This window comes from Tachypleus tridentatus, chromosome 3, assembly GCF_004210375.1.
Source record: "Tachypleus tridentatus isolate NWPU-2018 chromosome 3, ASM421037v1, whole genome shotgun sequence".
NCBI classification, from domain to species: Eukaryota; Metazoa; Arthropoda; class Merostomata; order Xiphosura; family Limulidae; genus Tachypleus; species Tachypleus tridentatus.
The window spans coordinates 112305651-112331978 of record NC_134827.1 but is presented as its reverse complement, the minus strand read 5'-3'; the positions used below and the strand labels follow the sequence as shown (position 1 = coordinate 112331978).

The window sequence follows — 26328 nt, the reverse complement described above, 5'->3', positions numbered from 1 at the left end:
AGATAGATATAAACACCATCTTATAGTAAGATTAAAAAATATAACCTAACTCTGTATATTGAATATAGAATATGCTATGATGTATTTATTGTTTCTGTAGATGGATAACGTAATTCTATATATTGAATATAGAATATGCTATGATGTATTTATTGTTGCTGCAGATGGATACAGATATAAACATCATCTTATAGTAAGATAAAAAAATATAACCTAACTATATATTGAATATAGAATATGCTATGATGTATTTATTGTTGCTGCAGATGGATAACGTAATTCTATATATTGAATATAGAATATGCTATGATGTATATATTGTTTATGTAGATAGATACAGATATAAACATCATCTTATAGTAAGATTAAAAAATATGACGTTATTCTATATATTCAATATAGAATATGCTATGATATATTTATTGTTTCTGTAGATAGATACAAATATAAACACCATCTTATAGTAGGATTAAAAATATAACGTAATTCTATATATTGAATATAGATATGCTATGATGTATTTATTGTTTCTGTAGATCGATACAGATATAAACACCATCTTATAGTAAGATTAAAAAATATAACGTAATTCTATATATTGAATATAGAATATGCTATGATGTATTTATTGTTTCTGTAGATGGATACAGATATAAACACCATCTTATAGTAATATTAAAAAATATAACCTAACTCTATATATTGAATATGCTATGATGTATTTATTGTTTCTGTAGATGGATACAGATATAAAAATCATCTTATAATAAGATTAGAAAATATAACCTAACTCTATATATTGAATATAGAATATGCTATGATGTATTTATTGTTTCTGTAGATAGATACAGATATAAACACCATCTTATAGTAAGATTGAAAAATATAACGTAATTCTATATATTGAATATAGAATATCCTATGATGTATTTATTGTTTCTGTAGATAGATACAGATATAAACATTATCTTATAGTAAAGTTAAGAAATATAACGTAATTCTATATATTAAATATAGAATATGCTATGATGTATTTATTGTTTTTGTAGATGGATACAGATATAAACACCATCTTATAGTAAGATTAAAAATAACGTAATTCTATATATTGAATATAGAATATACTATGATGTATTTATTGTTTCTGTAGATGGATACAGATATAAACAACATATTATAGTAAGATTAAAAATATAACGTAATTCTATATATTGAATATAGAATATGCTATGATGTATTTATTGTTTCTGTAGATGGATACAGATATAAACACCATCTTATAGTAAGATTAAAAAATATAACCTAACTCTATATATTGAATATGCTATGATGTATTTATTGTTTCTGTAGATGGATACAGATATAAAAATCATCTTATAATAAGATTAGAAAATATAACCTAACTCTATATATTGAATATAGAATATGCTATGATGTATTTATTGTTTCTGTAGATAGATACAGATATAAACACCATCTTATAGTAAGATTGAAAAAATATAACGTAATTCTATATATTGAATATAGAATATCCTATGATGTATTTATTGTTTCTGTAGATAGATACAGATATAAACATTATCTTATAGTAAAGTTAAAAATATAACGTAATTCTATATATTAAATATAGAATATGCTATGATGTATTTATTGTTTTTGTAGATGGATACAGATATAAACACCATCTTATAGTAAGATTGAAAAATATAACCTAACTCTATATATTGAATATAGAATATGCTATGATGTATTTATTGTTTCTGAAGATGGATACAGATATAAACATCATCTTATAGTAAGATTAAAAAATATGACGTTATTCTATATATTGAATATAGAATATGCTATGATGTATTTATTCTTTCTGTAGATGGATACAGATATAAAAAATCATCTTATAATAAGATTAGAAAATATAACCTAACTATATATTGAATATAGAATATGCTATGATGTATTTATTGTTTCTGTAGATAGATACAGATATAAACACCATCTTATAGTAAGATGAAAAAATATAACGTAATTCTATATATTGAATATAGAATATGCTATGATGTATTTATTCTTTCTGTATATGGATACAGATATAAACATCATCTTGTAGTAAGATTAAAAAATATAACCTAACTCTGTATATTGAATATAGAATATGATATGATGTATTTATTGTTTTGTAGATGGATACAGATATAAACATCATCTTATAGTAAGATGAAAAATATAACGTAATTCTATATATTGAATATAGAATATGCTATGATGTATTTATTGTTGCTGTAAATGGATAACGTAATTCTATATATTGAATATAGAATATGCTATGATGTATTTATTGTTTCTGTAGATCGATACAGATATACACACCATCTCATATTAAGATTGAAAAATATAACGTAATTCTATATATTGAATATAGAATATGCTATGATGTATTTATTGTTTTGTAGATGGATACAGATATAAACACCATCTTATAGTAAGATGAAAAAATATAGCGTAATTCTATATATTGAATATAGAATATGCTATGATGTATTTATTGTTTCTGTAGATGGATACAGATATAAACACCATCTTATAGTAATATTAGAAAATATAACCTAATTCTATATATTGAATATAGAATATGCTATGATGTATTTATTGTTTCTGTAGATAGATACAGATATAAACACCATCTTATAGTAAGATTGAAAAATATAACGTAATTCTATATATTGAATATAGAATATCCTATGATGTATTTATTGTTTCTGTAGATAGATACAGATATAAACACCATCTTATAGTAAGATTGAAAAATATAACGTAATTCTATATATTGAATATAGAATATCCTATGATGTATTTATTGTTTCTGTAGATAGATACAGATATAAACATCATCTTATAGTAAAGTTAAGAAATATAACGTAATTCTATATATTAAATATAGAATATGCTATGATGTATTTATTGTTTTTGTAGATGGATACAGATATAAACACCATCTTATAGTAAGATTAAAAAATAACGTAATTCTATATATTGAATATAGAATATACTATGATGTATTTATTGTTTCTGTAGATGGATACAGATATAAACAACATATTATAGTAAGATTAAAAATATAACGTAATTCTATATATTGAATATAGAATATGCTATGATGTATTTATTGTTTCTGAAGATGGATACAGATATAAACACCATCTTATAGTAAGATTGAAAAATATAACCTAACTATATATTGAATATAGAATATGCTATGATGTATTTATTGTTTCTGAAGATGGATACAGATATAAACATCATCTTATAGTAAGATTAAAAAATATGACGTTATTCTATATATTGAATATAGAATATGCTATGATGTATTTAATCTTTCTGTAGATGGATACAGATATAAAAATCATCTTATAATAAGATTAGAAAATATAACCTAACTATATATTGAATATAGAATATGCTATGATGTATTTATTGTTGCTGTAAATGGATAACGTAATTCTATATATTGAATATAGAATATGCTATGATGTATTTATTGTTTCTGTAGATCGATACAGATATAACACCATCTTATAGTAAGATTGAAAAATATAACGTAATTCTATATATTGAATATAGAATATGCTATGATGTATTTATTGTTTTGTAGATGGATACAGATATAAACACCATCTTATAGTAAGATGAAAAAAATATAACGTAATTCTATACATTGAATATAGAATATGCTATGATGTATTTATTGTTTTTGTAGATGGATACAGATATAAACACCATCTTATAGTAAGATGAAAAAATATAACGTAATTCCATATATATTGAATATAGAATATACTATGATGTATTTATTGTTTCTGTAGATGGATACAGATATAAACATCATCTTATAGTAAGATAAAAAAATATCACGTAATTCTATATATTGAATATAGAATATACTATGATGTATTTATTGTTTCTGTAGATGGATACAGATATAAACATCATCTTATAGTAAGATAAAAAAATATCACGTAATTCTATATATTGAATATAGAATATACTATGATGTATTTATTGTTTCTGTAGATAGATACAGATATAAACACCATCTTATAGTAAGATTAAAAAATATCGTAATTCTATATATTGAATATAGAATATACTATGATGTATTTATTGTTTCTGTAGATGGATACAGATAAACACCATCTTATAGTAAGATTGAAAAATATAACCTAACTATATATTGAATATAGAATATGCTATGATGTATTTATTGTTTCTGAAGATGGATACAGATATAAACGTCATCTTATAGTAAGATTAAAAAATATGACGTTATTCTATATATTGAATATAGAATATGCTATGATGTATTTATTGTTTCTGTAGATGGATAACGTAATTCTATATATTGAATATAGAATATGCTATGATGTATTTGTTTCTGTAGATGGATAACGTAATTCTATATATTGAATATAGAATATGCTATGATGTATTTATTGTTGCTGCAGATGGATACAGATATAAACATCATCTTATAGTAAGATAAAAAAATATAACCTAACTATATATTGAATATAGAATATGCTATGATGTATTTATTGTTGCTGCAGATGGATAACGTAATTCTATATATTGAATATAGAATATGCTATGATGTATATATTGTTTATGTAGATAGATACAGATATAAACATCATCTTATAGTAAAGTTAAAAAATATAACGTAATTCTATATATTGAATATAGAATATGCTATGATGTATTTATTGTTTCTGAAGATGGATACAGATATAAACACCATCTTATAGTAAGATTGAAAAATATAACCTAACTATATATTGAATATAGAATATGCTATGATGTATTTATTGTTTCTGAAGATGGATACAGATATAAACATCATCTTATAGTAAGATTAAAAAATATGACGTTATTCTATATATTGAATATAGAATATGCTATGATGTATTTAATCTTTCTGTAGATGGATACAGATATAAAAATCATCTTATAATAAGATTAGAAAATATAACCTAACTATATATTGAATATAGAATATGCTATGATGTATTTATTGTTGCTGTAAATGGATAACGTAATTCTATATATTGAATATAGAATATGCTATGATGTATTTATTGTTTCTGTAGATCGATACAGATATACACACCATCTCATATTAAGATTGAAAAATATAACGTAATTCTATATATTGAATATAGAATATGCTATGATGTATTTATTGTTTTTGTAGATGGATACAGATATAAACACCATCTTATAGTAAGATGAAAAAATATAACGTAATTCTATACATTGAATATAGAATATGCTATGATGTATTTATTGTTTTTGTAGATGGATACAGATATAAACACCATCTTATAGTAAGATGAAAAATATAACGTAATTCCATATATATGAATATAGAATATACTATGATGTATTTATTGTTTCTGTAGATGGATACAGATATAAACATCATCTTATAGTAAGATAAAAAAATATCACGTAATTCTATATATTGAATATAGAATATACTATGATGTATTTATTGTTTCTGTAGATGGATACAGATATAAACATCATCTTATAGTAAGATAAAAAAATATCACGTAATTCTATATATTGAATATAGAATATACTATGATGTATTTATTGTTTCTGTAGATAGATACAGATATAAACACCATCTTATAGTAAGATTAAAAATATCGTAATTCTATATATTGAATATAGAATATACTATGATGTATTTATTGTTTCTGTAGATGGATACAAGTATAAACATCATCCTATAGTAAGATTAAAAAATATAACCTAACTATATATTGAATATAGAATATGCTATGATGTATTTATTGTTTCTGAAGATGGATACAGATATAAACATCATCTTATAGTAAGATTAAAAAATATGACGTTATTCTATATATTGAATATAGAATATGCTATGATGTATTTATTGTTTCTGTAGATGGATAACGTAATTCTATATATTGAATATAGAATATGCTATGATGTATTTGTTTCTGTAGATGGATAACGTAATTCTATATATTGAATATAGAATATGCTATGATGTATTTATTGTTGCTGCAGATGGATACAGATATAAACATCATCTTATAGTAAGATAAAAAAATATAACCTAACTATATATTGAATATAGAATATGCTATGATGTATTTATTGTTGCTGCAGATGGATAACGTAATTCTATATATTGAATATAGAATATGCTATGATGTATATATTGTTTATGTAGATAGATACAGATATAAACATCATCTTATAGTAAAGTTAAAAAATATAACGTAGTTCTATATGTTAAATATAAAATATGCTATGATGTATTTATTGTTTTTGTAGATGGATACAGGTATAATCATCTTATAGTAAGATTAACCTAACCTAACCTTAAACCTGTTTTTGATCTATGTAACCTAATCTAAAACTTATATTTTATTTACCTTTATAAGAATAAATAATACACATGAACAACCAGAAATATAGTACTTAAATGGGTATCTTTTATCAACTCTTAATTAAAACTAACTATTATTATTATTATTATGGTATTACTTCACGAAATGATGTTCGTTAATCAAAAAATAACAAAGACTACAAAATAACATGCTAAAAGCACACATTGCCCTAGGACTATATAAAATTTTCAGGCTTTCTTACTATTTAATAAAACCCAATAAAAATTTAGCTAAACTTGCCAATGTGTTTCCTGTCGGAATAAAATTTGCACTGGAAGCAAAATAGACAAACTGCTATACAGAAAACAATGTGACATAATATGCAGTGTGTTAGATTAAATATTTGGATTTCTATTGGTTATAAGTAATATAGTTTTAAATATCAATAAGAATAAATATAGAAGCTTGGGAAAGAGTAAATGTAAAGTGTGGGTGTGGTTAAAGGGACTTGATTTTCTAGTTTATTACTCTGTATTCAAATACGATTGTATGCTATAAAAATTATACTTTGTCTGAGCAATAACAATATTATAATGAGCAACTTATGTTAAATTTTGTACTTCTTGTAGAAGTGGTAAATAAATAACCAAAGGGGAAATACTAAAAGGTAAAATATCACAATTCTGAAACAATGGACAATTGAAGACATTTTTAAATGTAGTCTCATAAAACTAGCAAATTAAATCTATATAGTTTCAAAATTTGTATTACAAGCTAAGTTTTGTTACCAAGTTTATATACCATGATAATAAAAGTAATTTAATTAAATTTTGAATATAACTCTGTAAACTCTCATGACATGCCTCTATCACTATGATTAATGTAAATATGAAAGAACAAAAGCTAAAGCACTGACTCTCAGGTACTCCACAAATATCAAGGGTACAGTTTAATTAAGGCACTCAAGTGATCAATGTTTCTCTGAAAGTGTAAATACTCTCAAACCAGGTACTCTACATGTAAACCATAAATATGTAAAAAGCCACTGATCATGTGATCACTGTATACTTAATTTATATACTGAACTTTCAGAAAAACATGCCATTCATATACTGGTTGACTTGTCAACCCTTTATTTATTATTACTTTCACTTTCATTTCTTTTGTATATTATCTGATATTTCCAGCTGTTATTTCATTCAATTGATCAAAAATAACCGTTCTTTTCCAATGAATGATACAACTAATATAATATGGATGTTCACATAATGTAGGAATTACAGTTTTTTCCCCAACATTTTAGTTTTTTTTTTCATTCTAAATTTTAAGTTTCTTTCAGTTTGATCTATGTATACAACAAACTAAGCTAAAACTATGGCTTGTCAAAATTCCATCAGTTTTTATTTACTAGTATTCTACAGCTTTCCTCACTAACAAAGTTAGAATAAGTTGACTAAATTTCATTAAACAATGCTTATATATCATCTTTTTTTTTAACTATACATGTTCAGACATTTTGTATTAGCCAAGAAAGATTACATACAGATATCTTGTTCCTAAAGCAAATTAAGGATCAGCATGATTGGTAGCAGAGATTCAAACCTGCAACCTGTATATTACAAATTGAGTTCCCATGCCTGAACCACTAGTTAACATGTTAATTCTACTATTATGTGCCAAATACCCTGTTACTTCATTGAAGTATGTAAAATTATCCAACGGATTCGTAGGATAAAGGCTTGTAATATCTTTGCTATATTGTGAACACAAGAGGGCATAATATTAGACATTTAAAAGCAAAATGTCAAGATACCAGCAAAACTTGTTTTTATAATTGTGATTGGTTTATGAAATGAGTTATTCTTATCACTAGTAGAGGGCAGCACATTCTTAGATAAGGATATTTAACTACAGCCTTCTAGGAACAAATGGCACCTTGTTGTGCTTATTTTATGTTTTTAATAAACTATTTTGTTAAATTACTTTTTAATCTATTTCATAGCTTTAAGCCACCCTAAATGTTACTTTACACTATATAACTGTTCAATGTATTATATTTATTTCTATATTCCATCTCTTTTCTCTGTATTAAGTCATCTGCATCTATTCTTCACAAGTGTTAAACTGAAGATAAAAAAGTGTAAAACAACATTCACTTATTAATAAGACAGGAATATGTAAATGTACTACAAATTAAAATATACATATGGAAAGAAATCTCATTTCATATTCAGCTTTATTCAAAACATAGATAATTTAAACTGAAGCAAATTACTTTCACCTGCTTTACTTAATTATTAATAAAGACAACTTAAACTTCCATGACTCAATCAATAACTCAGAGTGAGGTATGTGACTAACAAGGAAATTTTGGTCTATTTATATATATCACTATTCATTTTGGCTAATGTTGGTTTTTACTTACCTTTATATGGTATTAAATAAATGCTGGTTAAATTAAACTGCTGAATGGTACCAAAAATTTTTCAGCAAACTGAATGACAAGTTACTTGAAATGTTTAAACTTTTTACAGCTACATGAATCTAAGCAGATACTAAAAACTATAGAAATTAACTTACATTCCACTTACAAGTGTCCTAACATATGTTCAAAATCATGGAATCTTGTCAGATATTCACACAGATAGTGCCCAGCATGTTGAAGCTTGTTTATGTTTGTGCAGGTAGTCATGGCACAACACCACTGAGATAATACAACATTCTGCTTTACCACATGTAAGAAAGGAGTGTATAATCCAATGTAAACTTTCAGACAGGCTGGAATCATGACTTATCTGGGTGATAAAAACACAGCATTAAAACATTTAAACATGAGATACAGCTCAACACAAGTAATTGTTTATAAAAAAACTTATTCTACATTTTCAAAGATTTTGCATCTCAAAAATTATATCCCAATATTCCCTTCATTTACTTTGAACATGTAAATGTAGATCAAAGTTATAAAATTGTAGGTTATGCTCTAATTAATATATATTAAATAGAAACTTATTTTTTCTATCTCATTTTCTCAAAAAATATAATACTTTTTATCTGAAGTAAAAAATGAAAACACAAAACTACAACTACTTTTTTACCTTTAATCCACACATGAATTTTAATACACAAAAAGACAGCACAGAATTTGTTCACTAGCACATACTGTTACTCAGTTTTTAAGTTTGTTGTTAAATCTTTCTCATGCAATACTTAAATAACAATTACATACAAACAGAGACTTTGAAGAAGTTTAGTTTTTATTTTGTTGTTGTTAAATATAACAACACTATAAACCTCACAACATAATTTGAAATAAACAGACAGCTGTCAGTAAGGTTTGCACTTAGCTAAGCCAATTTTCTATTACAGTGAGCTTTAGAAAGCTCTATACAAGTCATACTTAATCACCAAAGTAATATATCTCTATTACGATACACAAATGTTGAAAATTTTGTTTACAAAGAAGTTTTGTAAACAAGTTTCGATACATGCATTCAAATGTTATAAGTTTAAGACTGTCTTGAAATGTCAACTCTATATACAGTGGAGCGCCATTAAGCCGCGGACCAGTAAACCGTGAAATCGCTTAAGCCGCTGTAGCAAGTCTTGTTCCAAAATTTTTGATGTAATCTACTACCTAGCTTTTTAAAGTTTCTCACACTCTCCTTGTCTTTATAACTTCAAGGGGATATTTAAAAAGGATTTGCTTTAATTTGGGAAATAAATAAAATATATTACAATAGAAATCGACCGTTAATCTACCTTATCCCTCTCTGTCAGCTTTATGGAGGCCGCCATTGTTTCCGAATCACACCTCTCCATACATTAAAGTTAATCCGCGGTAAATCCGTGAAAAAAAAGTGATCAATAATTAAATTATTATTTTTAATTCGATATTTTTATTGAATTGTATAAATATTGGCCACAAATCCAATAGAAATCACTTCAGTTTCTGAATTAATAGTGACCATATCATATTGACATGGCGGCCCGCATGTAACACGGGAAGACGACATTTTACAGGGAAAAGCGAACCATCGCAATGCATTGGTCGTTTGTATTAAAACGGCACTTGTCAATTGTATCTGAATAGTCTATACATTAATATTATAATGATCACGCAATGGCCCGGATGAGGCTCCTCGGCGGAGCTGTTGGCGACTTCGGCTTTTCAGTCACTCAGGTTTAAGCCGCGGTTAAGCAGTTGACCCCCAAATACCGCGGCTTAACGGCGCTCCACTGCATTTCATCAAATTTTCACACACTTGTAGGATAACATTATTTTTGAATATGGATGTCTGTCCACTGCATACAAATAAGAAAATACAAAGAAACAGGCAAAACACAATTACATGTTATTATAATACAATATATGTATATATATGCAAGGTTTGTTAAGAGTGAATTTTCTGGATGCATATTCATTTCTAGTTATGTTGTTGGAATTTAATCAAAAATCTTTTAGGACAAACTTTTAAAATTCAATTTTCATCTACATTTGTAGCATAAAAATCATTTTGGAAAAGCCAAGTTTAATAATACTATATGCGTTATTTTATGCTTAAGACATTTTTATTTTAAAGAAACAATACATGTGAATTAACTGCACCTCAACATTTGTTATTTCTATTTGAGTTTCAGTTATGTCTGTTGTATAATTTTTAAAATTTTGTTAAGAACCTAAATGTTTTGTTGAGTTCTAAGTATTTATGTGTTTGTAATTAAGCACAGATATACACAATAGGCTATCTTTGCTTTACCCACCATGCGTATCAGAACACAGAACCAATTTTATAGCATTAAAAGTCCACAGACTGAGCTGCTGGTAATGGTGCAAGAATTCTAAGAAATCTGTTAACAAGTGCAAAAACAGATAACTAATTAAAACTTTCCAAATAGGGGTGTTATAAAGTCATTCTGCTCTTAACAAGTGCATAAACAGGGATAACTGCTTGAAAATGTGATAAGTATTCATAATACCAACACTGCCATAAGAATATTATTACAAGTTACACCTTTTACAGCAAGAAGGAATATTTTAAAAACAAGTACAATGTTTCTATCACTCATACAATCATTCTCAAGAACAAAAGTTTTAATGATAGCAGCAAATGTTTTAATGTTCAGCAAATAGCAGACAGTATTTCCAATCAGGAGTGTCTACCTTAAATTAAGGTCATATTTGAGGATTGTAAGAAGCTATGGTGAATTGAACTGACCAGTGGATACTGCAATGTTATCCAAAGATAAATATGAAAAACTATTTTGATTTTATAACAGTCTATAGCTGCCGTTCAATATACCTCATGCTCGATGACTTATGTGAGAAATGAAAGTCATCGACATAGAGCCCATTTGTAATAGCGAGAGGGAGTTGTTCAGTGATGGCATTAATTTTTATTCTGAAAAGTGTGAAAACTCAGAACACAGCCCTGAAGGACTCGAAGAAAAGAACGGGAAAGTGTTAAACTCACACAAACTTGGAATCGCCTGTCCATTAAAAATTGTTCAATAAAAATGGAAAATGGCCACATAACCTATATATATGGAGGTCTTGCAAAAGGCCGTACTTCCATATTGTATCATAAGCCTTCTCAATGTCAAAGAACATTGGTACAAGATGTTGTCATTTGAGAAAGACTTCTCTGATTGACATTTCAAGTCGAATCAAGCAGAACACACTGGGTTGGTGAAAGGAGGTTGTTTGAATCGAGGAACCAAACAATACAAGCATTAACCATCCTCTCTAAGGTCTTACAGAGACTGCTCATCAAAGCGATTGGATGGTAGTTTGAAGGAATCGTGGGATCCTTCCCAAGCTTAGAGAAAGGTAGGACAATAGCCTGGAACTAGGCATCAGGAAAAACATTTTCCTGGCAGATCCAGTTAAAAATAATCATAAAAACAGCAAGAGAACCAGTAGATAGATGGTGCAGCATGTCAGTGTATATCATCAGGTCCAACCAATGTACTGCCAGACTAATGAAGTGCCAGTTTCAGTTCCACCAGTGTAAAGGGACGATTATAGTTATAGAGACGATCACCCTGAAAGGAAAGAGGTGATTGCTCTGCCCAAATCTTGATGATAGAGGAACAAACAGAAGTGCTAGATACCCAGCAAAAGCTTTAACCTAGAGTATCAGTGATGCTCAGGGTATCAGTTACTTACTTCTTGGCCATCAGACGACAAGATCGAGAGGGGGACAGAAGTATATTGACTTTTCAAATGTTGTCCCACATGAGTTTGGAACAGGTGATAGAAGATATTCCAGTTCTGAACTTATTTTAAGAATCCTTCTGACTTTGACGCTGAAAAGCAATGCAGTTCGAGAGTGTGGAATATCTTTAGAAAGTATCCCAGGCCAATTTTTGAGCCTTCTGTTCCATGTGGCAGGCAGGTTCCACCATGAACAAGGATATAGTGGAAAACGTGTCGAGGTTTTAGGAATACATTGAGCAGCTGCTTGTATAATACAGTCAGTTGCTGCTGCCACAGAGTCATCTATTGACGGTTTACAGACAATGGCAGGATTAAGTTCTCCGAGAGCAGTGAAAGAGGGCCAGTTTGCCTGATCCAGCTTCCAGTGGGGCACACTGGTCGTGTGGCTTCGACCATGGTCAGTATCTCTCAAGATTATTGGAAAATCATCACTGCCTTGTGGATTATTGTCAACCCTCCATGAAAATTGGGAGAATAATGAAGTGGAGCAAATTGAAATTTCAATAGCAGTAAAGGACTGACTAGGTGCATGAAAATAAGTAGAAGAACCAGTATTGAAAAGAGAAATGTTGTGATCAGAGAGCTTACGCTCTACAGAGCGACCCCTCCTATCAATATCAGCGCTTCCCCAGAGGGCAGCTGGTCAATGAGAACATCAAGGTCCAATTGATTATAGGTTTCTCCAGACAGCTAGAGAGAACAAATAGTGATGGCACAACCCAAGGAAACACGGATCGCTACGGCCACTAAGGGCGTGTCGCGTGACAAAGACAGGGTGGGCACATGCCAATCAGCCAACAGTGCTATCCATGAACTTGTCACTAAATAAAGTTATGACCTTAGGTCAGTACACATGAATACGAGTTAACAGATGTTATGCTTCTATTGAAGAACAAATAGCCTTTCAAACAGTTTCAAAACTTAATTTCCAAAACTGTATGAATCCAATGCATACCTGTTCTTCCTATGGTTTCATGGAGTGTGTACTGCTCTTCAGGAACTGCATAAGAGCTGGACTTGGATGGCATAAATGTTTCTTAAAAAATGAAAAAAGTCTTCTTAATGTAAGAAAAACCACTTTCATACTGAAGTTTATTCTAAGGTTTGCTTTGACTTTTCTTGAGCAATAGTGAAACGATCACATTAAACATTTTTAATGGTTAAAAAAAAAAGGAAATGCCAATCTCATTGTATGTGAAATAATTTTAAAATATTATAATTATTTAACATAATATCTTATAACACTTGGAATACACAAAAACTTTTCAAAGTCAGAATTCATTTCATCTTCATTTAGACACTGTGGAAGCAAAAGAGCACATTTATATTAAACCAGAAATTTAGTCTAAACATATTACAAGCTCAATCTGTTTTATAAATAAAATACTATTACCATGCCAAAAATGTTCCTCAGAGCAGTAAATTTCCAAATTAATACAAAGTAATTCCTTTGATTCTCAACAGAAACAAGAAACATAACTTAAAGTTTCGAAATACAGGAATAGATCTACAGTTTAAATTTTACAAACAGCAAAATATTTTTTTTTATTTCAGTGATACTGGGAAACAATAAAATGTGCGTTATACAGCATTACAGTTTTTCTAGTGATGTATGCGCACCCAGTACCAGTGTGAGAACGACAAGGACATGTGGGGTCCCAACTGTTGCATCCTAAGGAAGTGTTTTTTCAACACCGTTGGGTAAATCCCCTTGTAGCACCAAACAGATTTAAATGTCAAGTCAGATAAATCCAATGATAGCATCCAACTAGCTTTAAACAATCCCATTCGCTAGATTATAGAAAGGTTGGATGAGAGAAAGCAAAATATTGTTATTAATGGACTTGCAAACAATCTGTACACTAGTTAAGGTCATTTCACTTTCTGTTACAATCCTGTTCTTATTGTGCAAGAAAGGATAGAGCATTATACAGCATTACATTTTTCTGTTGATGTATACAGACCCTGTACCAGTGTGGAAATTACAAGGACATGCGAGTAACCCAACTGTTGCACCATAAGGAAATGTTTTTGCAACACCGTTGGGTAAATCCCCTTGTAGCACCAAACAGCTCTAAATGTCAAGTCAGGTTGGATGAGAGAAAGCATGGACTTGCAAACAATCTGTACACTAGTTAAGGTCACTTCACTTTCTCTTACAATCCTGTTCTTATTGTGCAATAAAGGATAGTATTTATTCAAAAGTATTCAAAGAGCTACTAGGATTACTTCATGAATGGAAGGATTGAATCATGGGGATGGGTTAATCATACAGTCTAAGTTCAGTTGAAGTGCACCTTAGAAGTTATATTCAAAATTGAACTGAAATTTATTATCCATGCATGTTAATAGCCTAGACATTACAGCATATTTATAATTAAAAGTTTTATATTATCTGATGTTCATGATTTAATTTGTTAGGTATGCAGCTTTCTGCTCAGCAGAAAAGAAAGTAACATTTTTATTATTTGGATAAATATAATTACCAAAAATAGAGAAAGTTCTCTATTTGCAATTAGTTTATTATTATAGTGACAATTGATTTAGTCATAGTTTTGATTAGACTGCATAATCCTCGTCAAGGTAAACACTGCCTGAAGGTTTGTGTGTGTGTTTCTTATAGCAAAGTCAAAGGGCTATCTGCTCAGATCACCGAGGGGAATCAAACCCCTGATTTTAGCGTTGTAAATCCGGAGACATACCACTGTACTAGCAGGGGGCTGCCTGAAGGTAACCAATTACATTTTGCAGTTTTGAACAGTTCTCTCAGTTGTTTAGCATGCAAGTAGCAATAAAATACATGCTACAATAGCGTGAAGAGAGAATCTTCAAGTCATTTCGACGTAGACCACAAATTATTTGTAGCCACTGGAAAAGGTTATATTTAATAAACAAACAATACTGTCATCATAAACTGAGACAAATACCCTAATAATACAATACTTTTTATACGTATGACGTAACATAGGTTTTTCCATACCTACTCAAAGTTTAAAAAATCCATTTAATTCTTAAACATAAAATTCAACTTCCAGAAGAAACACTTCTTTTCCTTCAGGTTAATAGAGAAAGTTTGCAACTGAACAATGCTGGGCACGTCTTAGAGACGAGAGTATAAACAAGTACAGGATTGCGAGTTAATGTTGCAGTTGGATGCAAGGTTATTAATTAGTATAGTGTTCCCTTATATTAGTTTAATTTTAATTTCAGTTGTTGTATAAATAGGGTTTTTGATTTTGCATCGGGATGTTTCCTATGATAATGTGTATATTACATTTGTAGTGTTCAAAAACGTGCAGAAGTGTTGTTGTTTTTTTTGTTATTTGAATCTAGTTTCCATATTTCTGTTTGTTTCCCCAATATAGAAGGCATGGCAGTTGTTGCATTGTATTTTATAAATCATGTGTGTAGTTTTTATGTGTAAAAACATGTCACACATTGTTTTCACATGTAGGAAGTTGTGGGCTTGAGCACTCACAATTCTATATCTATTGATACTCTATTGCTTATAGGAGTCTGGTGAATTGGGGTAAAGATTAATATACAGTGTATCCCCACTGCAATGTGGGTCCTATTTCTACAGTCACCTCCAAAACCTAGGGTACATATTATGATATTACACTGTAGCTGTACCCTGGGATATTTTCAGTCAATGTAGCATTTTTTTTTATTTAAATTTGTTTTCTGGTTATAACAAACTAACACACGCATCATTTCTATGATTACCGATATTCCATTTCTGCCTTTACTAATGCATCATTAATGAAAGAAAAAGTTAACTTGCAAGTGTCAAGGTTTCCCCATTTAAACCCATACAGTTTCCCTGAAAGTATATAAACAAGCTTTTGAAACAAATATCAAAAATCCCAAAATAAGACACTTATAAACTTAAATTATAATAGCTATTCTAATCAAATGATGCATACTTTATACCATACTCTACTTCCTACATAATTTTTATTCACTTCTGAAACTCCAACTAATACTACAAAAACTAATACAATAACTAAGTTTCATGCAGAATGATACAAAAATATTAAAATGATTAACATCAACAGATAATGCCTTTAAAAATTGTATAAACCTCACAAACAATATTATAAATTAGTAAGAAAATAAACACTTTATTAACATTGTAAAAACTTCTAAGTATCAAACATTATTGTACTGTCAGTACAAATATTTAATACTAAATATTAAGCTATTTGTTACACCTCAGGCATGAAGCAAAAACATCATAATTCATGGTTTAATTACAAATACTAAACTAACAAAATTCAAATCATAAAACTATAGAAAAATGACCCTGTAAATATTATAAACAATATATGCTATTCATTTACTCAAATTGTTGTTAATATAGTATCACTACCACTGGGATTCTTAACCAACCAAATTCAAATTATCTTAAGTCCTAAATCTCAAGGTTAGTAGCCTGGCTGAGGTTCGCGTGTTCGAATCTCCGTCGAACCAAACATGCTCGCCCTTTCAGCCGTGGAGGCGTTATAAGGTTACGATCAATCTCACTATTCGTTGGTAAAAGATAAGCCCAAGAGTTGGCGGTTGGTGGTGATCACTAGTTGCCTTCCGTCTAGTCTTACACTGCTCAAGTAGGGGAGACGAGCGCATAGCACTCAAGTAGCTTAGCGCGAAATTCAAAACAAACTTTTAATTATTACAACATTTTTATCACATTGTTACAACTTCCCTCGCGCTTCATTACTAATGAGTTACAATATGTACATTCACAACTTAAAATTATAATTAAAGCTAAGCCTGGTTACAAGAGGCCTACATATACATAGCAAGCTGTTGTGTCACTTCAGTTTCCAGATAGCTAAATTTGGCTCGAAATCGAATAAGACATCCAATTTCATTCAATTTGAATCGGATTCTGAGTCATAATCTATCTTTTCTTCAAAATTTAAGTATCAAATATGTCCGCATAATGAAGATATTCTAGTAAGCGCAGATTAATAATATATTATTGTGGTTATTGATAAAAACAATAATTAACAAGGATCAAATGATTAACACTAACTGCAAATTTCAGTGACTACAATGAATGTCGTCGGTGTTTGGGTACATACCCTGGAGGGTCAGGTTCTCTATGACCTCTTCCTCCTCCCTGTACTTGGCTGATTGATATTTATAACTGAACTGAATATTATTTGATCCTTTTCAGGACAATGCCCATGTATTTTGGCTCGTATACAGTTTTTATTCTATTAGCAGAATGTCAAGTTTGCTGGCGGCATTTTTTTTAACACATAAATAAAGAAACTATAATTTTTTTAAATTTGTATTTAAAGTTTATATTTTTTTATTATTATTTAAAGTTTTTATTTATTTTTATATTTGAAATAAGTTAACTGGGGAGAGATATTTAGGACTAGCTTCATCATGTATGAGGTACCCGTCTAGTTCGCATAGTAAATTCGTTTTTCATCCAATTCTTATTAAAGTACATAATTGTAATATGTAGGAGTCTATCTGGTATGGTTGGTATGTTCGAGTATTTGTGAATGAATTGAGATGATATTGTTCTTGGAACTCTGTATCCAGTTGTGAGGAGTGTGTTTTGGATTGTTTGTAGTTTAGTTTTGATTATTTTATTGCTTACTGCTGGAGCTGCATAGTCTGTTTTTTGGAATTTCGCACAAAGCTACTCGAGGGCTATCTGTGCTAGCCGTCCCTAATTTAGCAGTGTAAGACTAGAGGGAAGGCAACTAGTCATCACCACCCACCGCCTTAGGCTGCTCTTTTACCAACGAATAGTGGGATTGACCGTCACATTATACGCCCCCCCTCCCCCCCGGGTTGGGAGAGCGAGTATGTTTAGCGCGACGCGGGAGCGAACCCGCGACTCTCGGATTACGAGTCGCACGCCTTACGCGCTTGCCCATGCCATGCCCACTACATAGTCTATTATAGACCATCGTGCCAAACAGTGTCGAATGCTTTCTCGATATCAAGGAAGCAAGCGACTGTACATTCTTTTTTGTTGAAGCTATCTATTATGGTTTCGGTTAATCTGATTAGGTGGTCTGTCGTTTGTCTAAATTTCCTGAATCCATTTTGTTCTTTTGGCAATTTTGATGTTATCTCCAAGAATGTGGAGAGTCTATTACTGATTATTCTTTCAAGAATTTTGCCTACACAACTGGTCAGGCTGATTGGTCGGTAGCTGTTAGGTTTATTCGCTGCCTTTCCTTCCTTATGGAACATTAATATATTTGCAAGCTTCCAAGTAACTGGGATGTATCCTGAGGATAGTGATAGGTTAAAAAGTGAATTTAGGTGGTCAAACAATTTCGGAGTGCCCTTTTTTAGGAGGATAGCTTGTATTTCGTCTTCACATGGTGCTTTGTTTTTTTGTGTTTTTTTATTGCTTCTAGTAATTCTTGAAGGGATATTTCATTTGTTAGTAATGTGCTTGCATAATCTGTATCGGAACTTGTATTTGTATCAGTTATGTTTACTGGAAAAATTGGTTCAAATTGATTTTTATTGTTTACTATGTGATTAGTGACTTTAGTGTAGAAATATGTATTCATATCCGGATCAGTGCGAGTTTTAAATGTATTTTGGGAGTTGATCTTTGAAAGCTTCGGCTATTTCTTTCCTTGTGTGTGCTGTAGTATTATTATGTTCAAGTGGAGGATATTTCTTTGTGTTTTCATTTGAGAGTCTTTTAAAATGCGACCAGAATTTTTTCGGGTCAGTTTTATCATTTAGTTTATTGCAGTAATTGTCCCACTTATTTTGTTTTTGTTGTTTTATTTGTGTTCTGATGCGATTTCTAATGTTTATGTGTTTTGGTTTCTCGGTTTCTTGTAATCATGTACTGTCTTCTTAATTGTCTTCGGTTTTTAATTAGATTGATTATTTCTGTGGTGGGTTTCCACATGTTTGTTGTTTTGGTATTATTAACTTGGCTGCTTTCTGAAGGCATTCCGTAATTGTTTGACAGTAGTTATCCATTTCGACATGTGTTTTAACTTCTTTTATAACTATTAGGTAACAGGTTATCTAATTCCTGTTTATAATATTGCCAATCTGCTTTTCTGTAATTAAATTTTTTCTTTCCTATATGTTATATTTTTATGGGGGGCGAGATCGAAGACACAATATATTGGGAGGTGATCACTGTCAACATCCTTTCCCACTTGAAATTTTATTAATTTCTGGCTTAGGTTACATATACACATACACAGGTCTAGTATGTCACTGATGTTAGTGGCATACGCTGTATGTGTAGGGGGTGGTATCATTTAATAAAGCTATATTATTATCATCTATGAATTTTATTAGATTTCTACCATTGGAATTTGAGCTACGGCATCCAAAGGAAACATTTTTGCTATTTAAGTCCCCCATAACCATGGAGTTTTGGTTGTGGGAAAAGATGTTGCTAAGTAATGTTATATCTATTTGTTTGTTAGGTGAGCAGTAAGTTCCTGCTACGGTTACTTTAGTTTTATTTCTTTGCAGAATGTCTACAGTAACATGTTCATTGCTACTGCTAAATTTAATTTCTATTACTGAAAGCTCCACTTTGTAGAGCAGCATAATGCTGCTGTTTTCATCATTCTTATTTGTTCTGTCTTTTCTTATGGTTGAATAGTTTGGTATTTTAAATCTATTGTTATTGTAAATTAGAGTTTCGCTTACTATTATAATATGGTGGTTAATTTCTTGTATTAGGTCTTCAATCTCATGTTTCTTGGAAGCTATTGCACCTTGGATGTTGATATACACTACTGTGAACATTGTGCTGTGAGCATGCATCCAGTAAGTGTTGATATTATGTAGGGTATGTGTGGTGTGATGTGTTTTATGGAGATATTGATCAGTAATTCAAAACAGTTAGTTGTCTGGTTTGATTTGGTGTATTCTGTTACGAATTATGTAATTATGTTTTTGATTACTGTTGTGAACAGGCTTGTTTTGTCTAATGTGTTTAAGTGTTCTTATCCTGGGTATTAATGTTCTGTTCTTGCTGTTTGTGGGGTTGTTTTCCTTTTAGCATTTCTGCGTACGTGGGTTTTGTTGTTTTATTGAATTCTGTTATGTCTGTTTTAGGTAAGCTGTTTGTATTAGGTTGATTCTGTTCTGATCTGATAAATACGTTGTTTTATTTGTTTGTATTTATCACATCCTTTATAATTTGCTGTGTGTTTGACCACAGTTACAACATTTAGGCGTTTCTTTATCTTTTTTGCATTGGTTGATATGGTGTTCCCCGCCACATCCGCAGCACCTCGGTGTTGCTAAGCAGGCTGCTGAGACATGCCCATATCTTTGGCAATTGTAGCATTGCGTTACAATTGCCGGAGTTTTTAGTTGTTCTACTTGGTATTTTTGATACCAAAGCATTATTCCATTATTTATTAATTTTTGTACGTTGTAACTGTCGTCAATATCGATGCATATGAGATTCGTGGGTGCTTGTGTTTTCTTAGAGATTATACGTTCTATTGTTTTTGTGTGGAATGCCTTGTTCATCTAAAGCTTGTGTGACTGATTCTAAGTTAATGGTCTGGTGAACCCCTCTTACCACAATGGCTTTAGGCTGCGGCTTACTTCCTGGAAGGTGGATTTTAATATTTCCGGGTTTAAAAGCATCTGCTGGCCACTCCTTCACTAATCTGTTAACACTCCTACGAAAAGTGGGGCCCCAAGTGCAGTGTTAAGGTCAGCTGCGTCATGCCCTTGAACAAGGACACCGCCTCAGAGCAGACGCTTAATATTAACTATAGTTACGTTCGGCTTGCAGCGTTTAACCTCTGTCGCAAGCAGGAGTTGATTGTACTGGCCTGGAATACCTTCGATTATGATTGAGACTTGTGGTGCTTTTGTTTTTTGTCACATTGTTACTTGTTTTCTGTTGTTTCTGTAATGTTTTTTTTTTTTTTCGATGTGACAGTGATAAAACCTTGGTCTTCTGTGTCTGGTTCGCTGTCTGTGATATTTTTCCGAATATTATTATGACTGTTTTCAGTAGTATTACCAACATCCACGGTGTTTGTTTCAATTTCTGTTTCTTTAGTTTTGTTGGATATTTTATTATTAGCTTTATTTGCAGTGGAAGCTACCTCTACCGCGGTATTAGTAGCAACAACTGCTTCTTCTTCGTTTTCGGAATTTTCCGTTGAATTTGTTAATTTAATAATTTTTCTTTTACTTTTCGTCTTTTTTCTGACTGTATTTTCATTAGTTTTTTCAGATGTACTTAATTCCTTTTTTGCTATACCACATAATGCTAACAATGGAGAATTAGTTAAATTATATTTTAATTTGCCACCAACAAGACTTGACTTACTTGATTTCTGCATTTCATGCTCGGTATTACTATGTTTTTCGTCTGCCATGGCTAGTCTTTGTTCTGATTCCGGTCTTCTGGTGAGATCTGCGCCGCGGTTTCCCGCTCTGCTGTCGTTGATTTTTCAGATGGTCTCCGCTTGTAGTATTGGTCTGTGTGGCCAATCGCACTTGTAACAAGATATATGTTCTTCAACTGTGCTGGTTAGGGAAGCCTATCTGTTCAAAGTCTTCCTTTTTTCACATGAAAAGAATACGTCTTACTTGTCTCACTCTCGCCAACAAACTCCTCTCAGTGACTACACTTACAACTTATATCCTAATTCAAGCTTGCCGCCTGATCTTCACAACTTTCACCTTTGAATCCGTTTGACCAATGACAGTCAAGTAGCTTTTGTGACGACTCCACATTGACTACATTTTAAAGAAGCATCAAAAACAAATTAATAAATGTGTTTCTTTTGAATAAACCTATTTGTAAAACTATGTGATTTGAAAACAATTAATAATTATAGAATTGTTTTTCATTTTAAACTGTGATACATGCACGTACACACACAAAATTTAAAGTTTCGTTTGTTTTACAAGTTTTCACGCAAAGCTGTTGTTGTTTTGAATTAAGCACAAAGCTACACAATGGGCTATCTGTGCTCTGCCCACCACGGGTATCGAAACCCGGTTTTTAGCGTGGTAAGTACGCAGACATACCGCTGAGCCACTGGGGGGCAAATTCTATATTTCCCAATGAGCCTCCAACTCACAACCCCGGCATATCCCACAAGTACTGTCTTACAAGTACCGTGCGCTAACCAATTGCGCCACTGGGTATTTACATACGCAAAGCTAATCAAATAAGTTTCTACGCATAGCCGCCCATACTTTTGAAATGATAGACTAGAGTTTATTTATTTGATTTCTGAATTTCGTATATAACTACACGAGGACTAGTTGCGCTAGCCTTCCCTAAGTGTAAGATTACAAAGAAGCCAGCTTGTCATCACCATCCATCGCCGATTCTTGGACTACTCAGAATACGACTGGAATTCTAGCCCGCGACTTGGACAGCAGGAGAAGATCGCACTAATCACCTATTCATGTCGGGCCAATAGATTAAAGCGAAGGCAGTTAATCAATAGTATACCGATACCAACTTTTTTAAATTAGTGTTGTTTGAAAAATTAATGTGTTTTGATTGAAATTAAATACGAAACTGTATGGGAATCGGAAATTGTATGGCTCCTTCTCATGACCTTTCTCACGTCTTACTGAATCACTATGTCAAGTTTTGTGCTCTTTTAACAAAAAATGTGGACATGTTTAATGAACAGATGCACACATATAGTGACGTTTATTTAAATAGAAGATGAAGGTTCCAATTCACCTTCATGACTTTCCTCAAGTCATCGTACATCACTGTCTGAAGTTTTGTATTTATTGATCAAGAAATGGAGAAACGTGGAAGTAAAAGTTATTCAATGATAGTTATTGTTTCACTCGACAACAGTACAGTGGTACCTCGGTTCTCGAACAACTCTCTTCTCGAACAATTCGGTTTTCGAACATATTGTTTGAGAAAAAAAATGTCTCGGTTGTCGAACATAAGCTCGGTTCTCGAACCAAGCTGTCGCGGCCCGAACTCCCGAAATAATCCGACTGATGACCCAAACGACCCTTCGACCATTTTCGGCCCACGCCAAGCTACCCAAAACATTTTACCCTCACCTGTCGCTCGGTCCACACCCCCGCTAAAATCTGCTGTGAACGTTCTCGTTTTTCTTTTTTTGTTGTTGTTCTTTTTCTAAATATTCTGATTAAATAAGCCACTATGGGGTTAAAGAAGGATAGTGAAAGCGACAAACCAAAAAGAAAAGTTGTTAGAGCCACAATAGAGGTGAAAAAAGATCTCATAGCAAAGTATAAGAGTGATGTTCGCGTGTCTGACCTTGCTACACAGTTTGCACCATACTGAAAAATAAAGAGGTTATCAAAGGAGTTGATGTTGCAAAAGGAGTGACAGTGCTTACGAAACAAAGATTAAAAACAATAGAAGAGGTAGAAAAACTGTTGTTGATTTGGGATAGCTGCTGATAGCATTTCTGAGACCATCATTTGTGAGAAAGCAAAGCAGTTGCATGCTGACCTCCTGAAAAACACCTCTGGAGCTAATGCTAATACAAGTGATGCCTTTAACGCTAGTAGGGGTGGTTTGAAAAATTTAGGAAGAGCTGTGGCATACATAGTGTGGTGAGACATTGGGAGAGTGTCAGTTCTAACAAAAACGCTGCTGATAAATTTGTTTGGGAATTTAAGAACTTTGTAGAAGCTGAGGGTTTTATTCCCCAACTAGTGTTCAACTGTGATGAGACAGGCCTCTTTTGGAAGAAAATGCCAAAGAGGACCCACATCACCAAGGAGGAGAAGTCACTACTAGGACACAAGCCATTAAAGGACAGGCTAACTCTATTGTTATGTAGAAATGCAAGTGGGAACTTAAAACTTAAGCCTTTGCTTGTGTACCATTCTGAGAACCCGAGGGTTTTAAAGAAAAATAATGTCCTGAAAAGTAAACTAAATGTCATGTGGAAGGCTAATAGTAAAGCATGCGTAACCAGGCAATTTTTTATGGAGTGGGTTCATGAAGTGTTTGCCCCAAGTGTAAAGAATTACCTCACGGAAAAACAATTGCCACTCAAGGCCCTTCTTGTGATGGACAATGCACCTGCTCACCCACCAGGCTTGGAGGACGGGTTGGTGGAGGAGTACAGTTTCATTGCCCCCTCACACGACTCCTCTCATTCAGCCCATGGACCAGCAGATCATATCGAACTTTAAGAAACTCTACAACAAAGCACTGTTTCAAAGGTGCTTTAAAGTGATCTCTGACACAGAGTTAACCATCAAAGAGTTCTGGAAAAATCACTTTAATATCCTCCATTGTTTGAGGATCATAGACAAAGCCTGCAGGGAAGTGTCTTTGAGGACCATGAACTCAGCCTGGAAGAAATTGTGGCCAGACTCAGCAGACTTTGAAGGCTTGAATGTGAGTGGTGATGATGTGGAGAAGTTGGTGGAAGACCACAACACTGAGCTCCCTATGGAAGAACTCCAAGACCTTCAGAAGGAGCAGTAACAGAAAGCAACTAAGGAAGTGTCTTCAGATGAGGAGGAGGGAAGGGAGGATGTTCCTAGTTCACTTATCAAGGAAATGCGTGGAAAGTGGGGAGAGTTACAAAGTTTTGTGGGAAAACTTTCACTCTAACAAAGCTGTAGCAAACCGCAGAATAAACCTTTTCAATGACAATGCCATGTCTTACTTCAGAAACATTTTACAATGCAAGCAGAAACAAACCTCAGTAGACAAGTTTTAGTGAGAAATAGGTCCAGTGAGTCTCAAGCAGGTTGTAGCGGTGCAAAGAGACAGAAAAGAGAAAGAACCCCAGAAGGAGAGTTACCTGACGTTTTTATGGAAGGTGACTCCCCTTCAAAACAATAATAACCCTCCTACTCTTCACGTTCCTTACCATCTTTCACTTACGCCATCAGCTCTCCTCAGCACAGGTAAAGTGCAGTTAAATTTTCATTTATTGGTTTTTATTATGTTTATAGTTTTTGTGGTTGACTTTATGTATGCAAATATTATTATACAGGTATAAATAAGCAATATTTTTACATAAAATGCTTCATAATGCGTAATTTTTGGAGGCCTGTAACGGATTAATTTAATTTACAGTATTTCTTATGGGAAAAATTGATTCGGTTTTCGAACAGCCTTCTGGAACAGATTAATTTCGAGAACTGAGAGTGTCTGTGAAAATGTTGTGAAGGAAGTTGGCGTCATCAAATTGTAAGAAGCGAAAGTATGAAGATGAAAACATAAATTTTAAGCCAGAGTGCAAGGAAAATTTTGCATTCACTGTTAAAGGAGGTAAATCTTTGTATATTTCCTGCAACGTGTTACTCAGTTATTTGTACAAAGCCAGTAACTTGAAACGCCACGATGAAACAAATCATAAACACTTTTCATCTGATTATCCACCTAAATCAGAATTACGAAAAAGAAGTTAACTGTGTTATAATCATCATTTAATAGCCAGCACACACTGTTTACAATGCTCAGTAAGGAAGTTGATACAACGACTGAAACTAGTTTTGTTATATCATGGAATATTTCTCGTACTAAACGTCAATATTCTGGTGGTGAATTTGTTAACAAGAATATAGCTGAAGTTGCTGCAGTGCCACATCAAAATAACACAAAACTTCAGTGATTAATAGCACAACCAGTAGCTTCACGCCACACTACAGAGAGACGTATCTCCCAGATCAGTACTGAAGTTGCACACAATATGCAAAATGATTTAAAGC

At 31.7% G+C, this 26328-nt stretch overlaps 1 long non-coding RNA gene across 1 annotated transcript; it reads right to left on the bottom strand.

The window, feature by feature from the left end:
* Positions 1-7824: 7824 nt before the first annotated feature.
* Positions 7825-22221, bottom strand: LOC143246172 (uncharacterized). Its single transcript, XR_013025823.1, has 3 exons — positions 21965-22221; positions 9000-9214; positions 7825-8543 (listed from the first exon to the last, which is right to left on the bottom strand). It is a non-coding gene; the product is annotated as an uncharacterized LOC143246172 (long non-coding RNA).
* Between the last annotated feature and the right edge of the window lie 4107 nt (positions 22222-26328).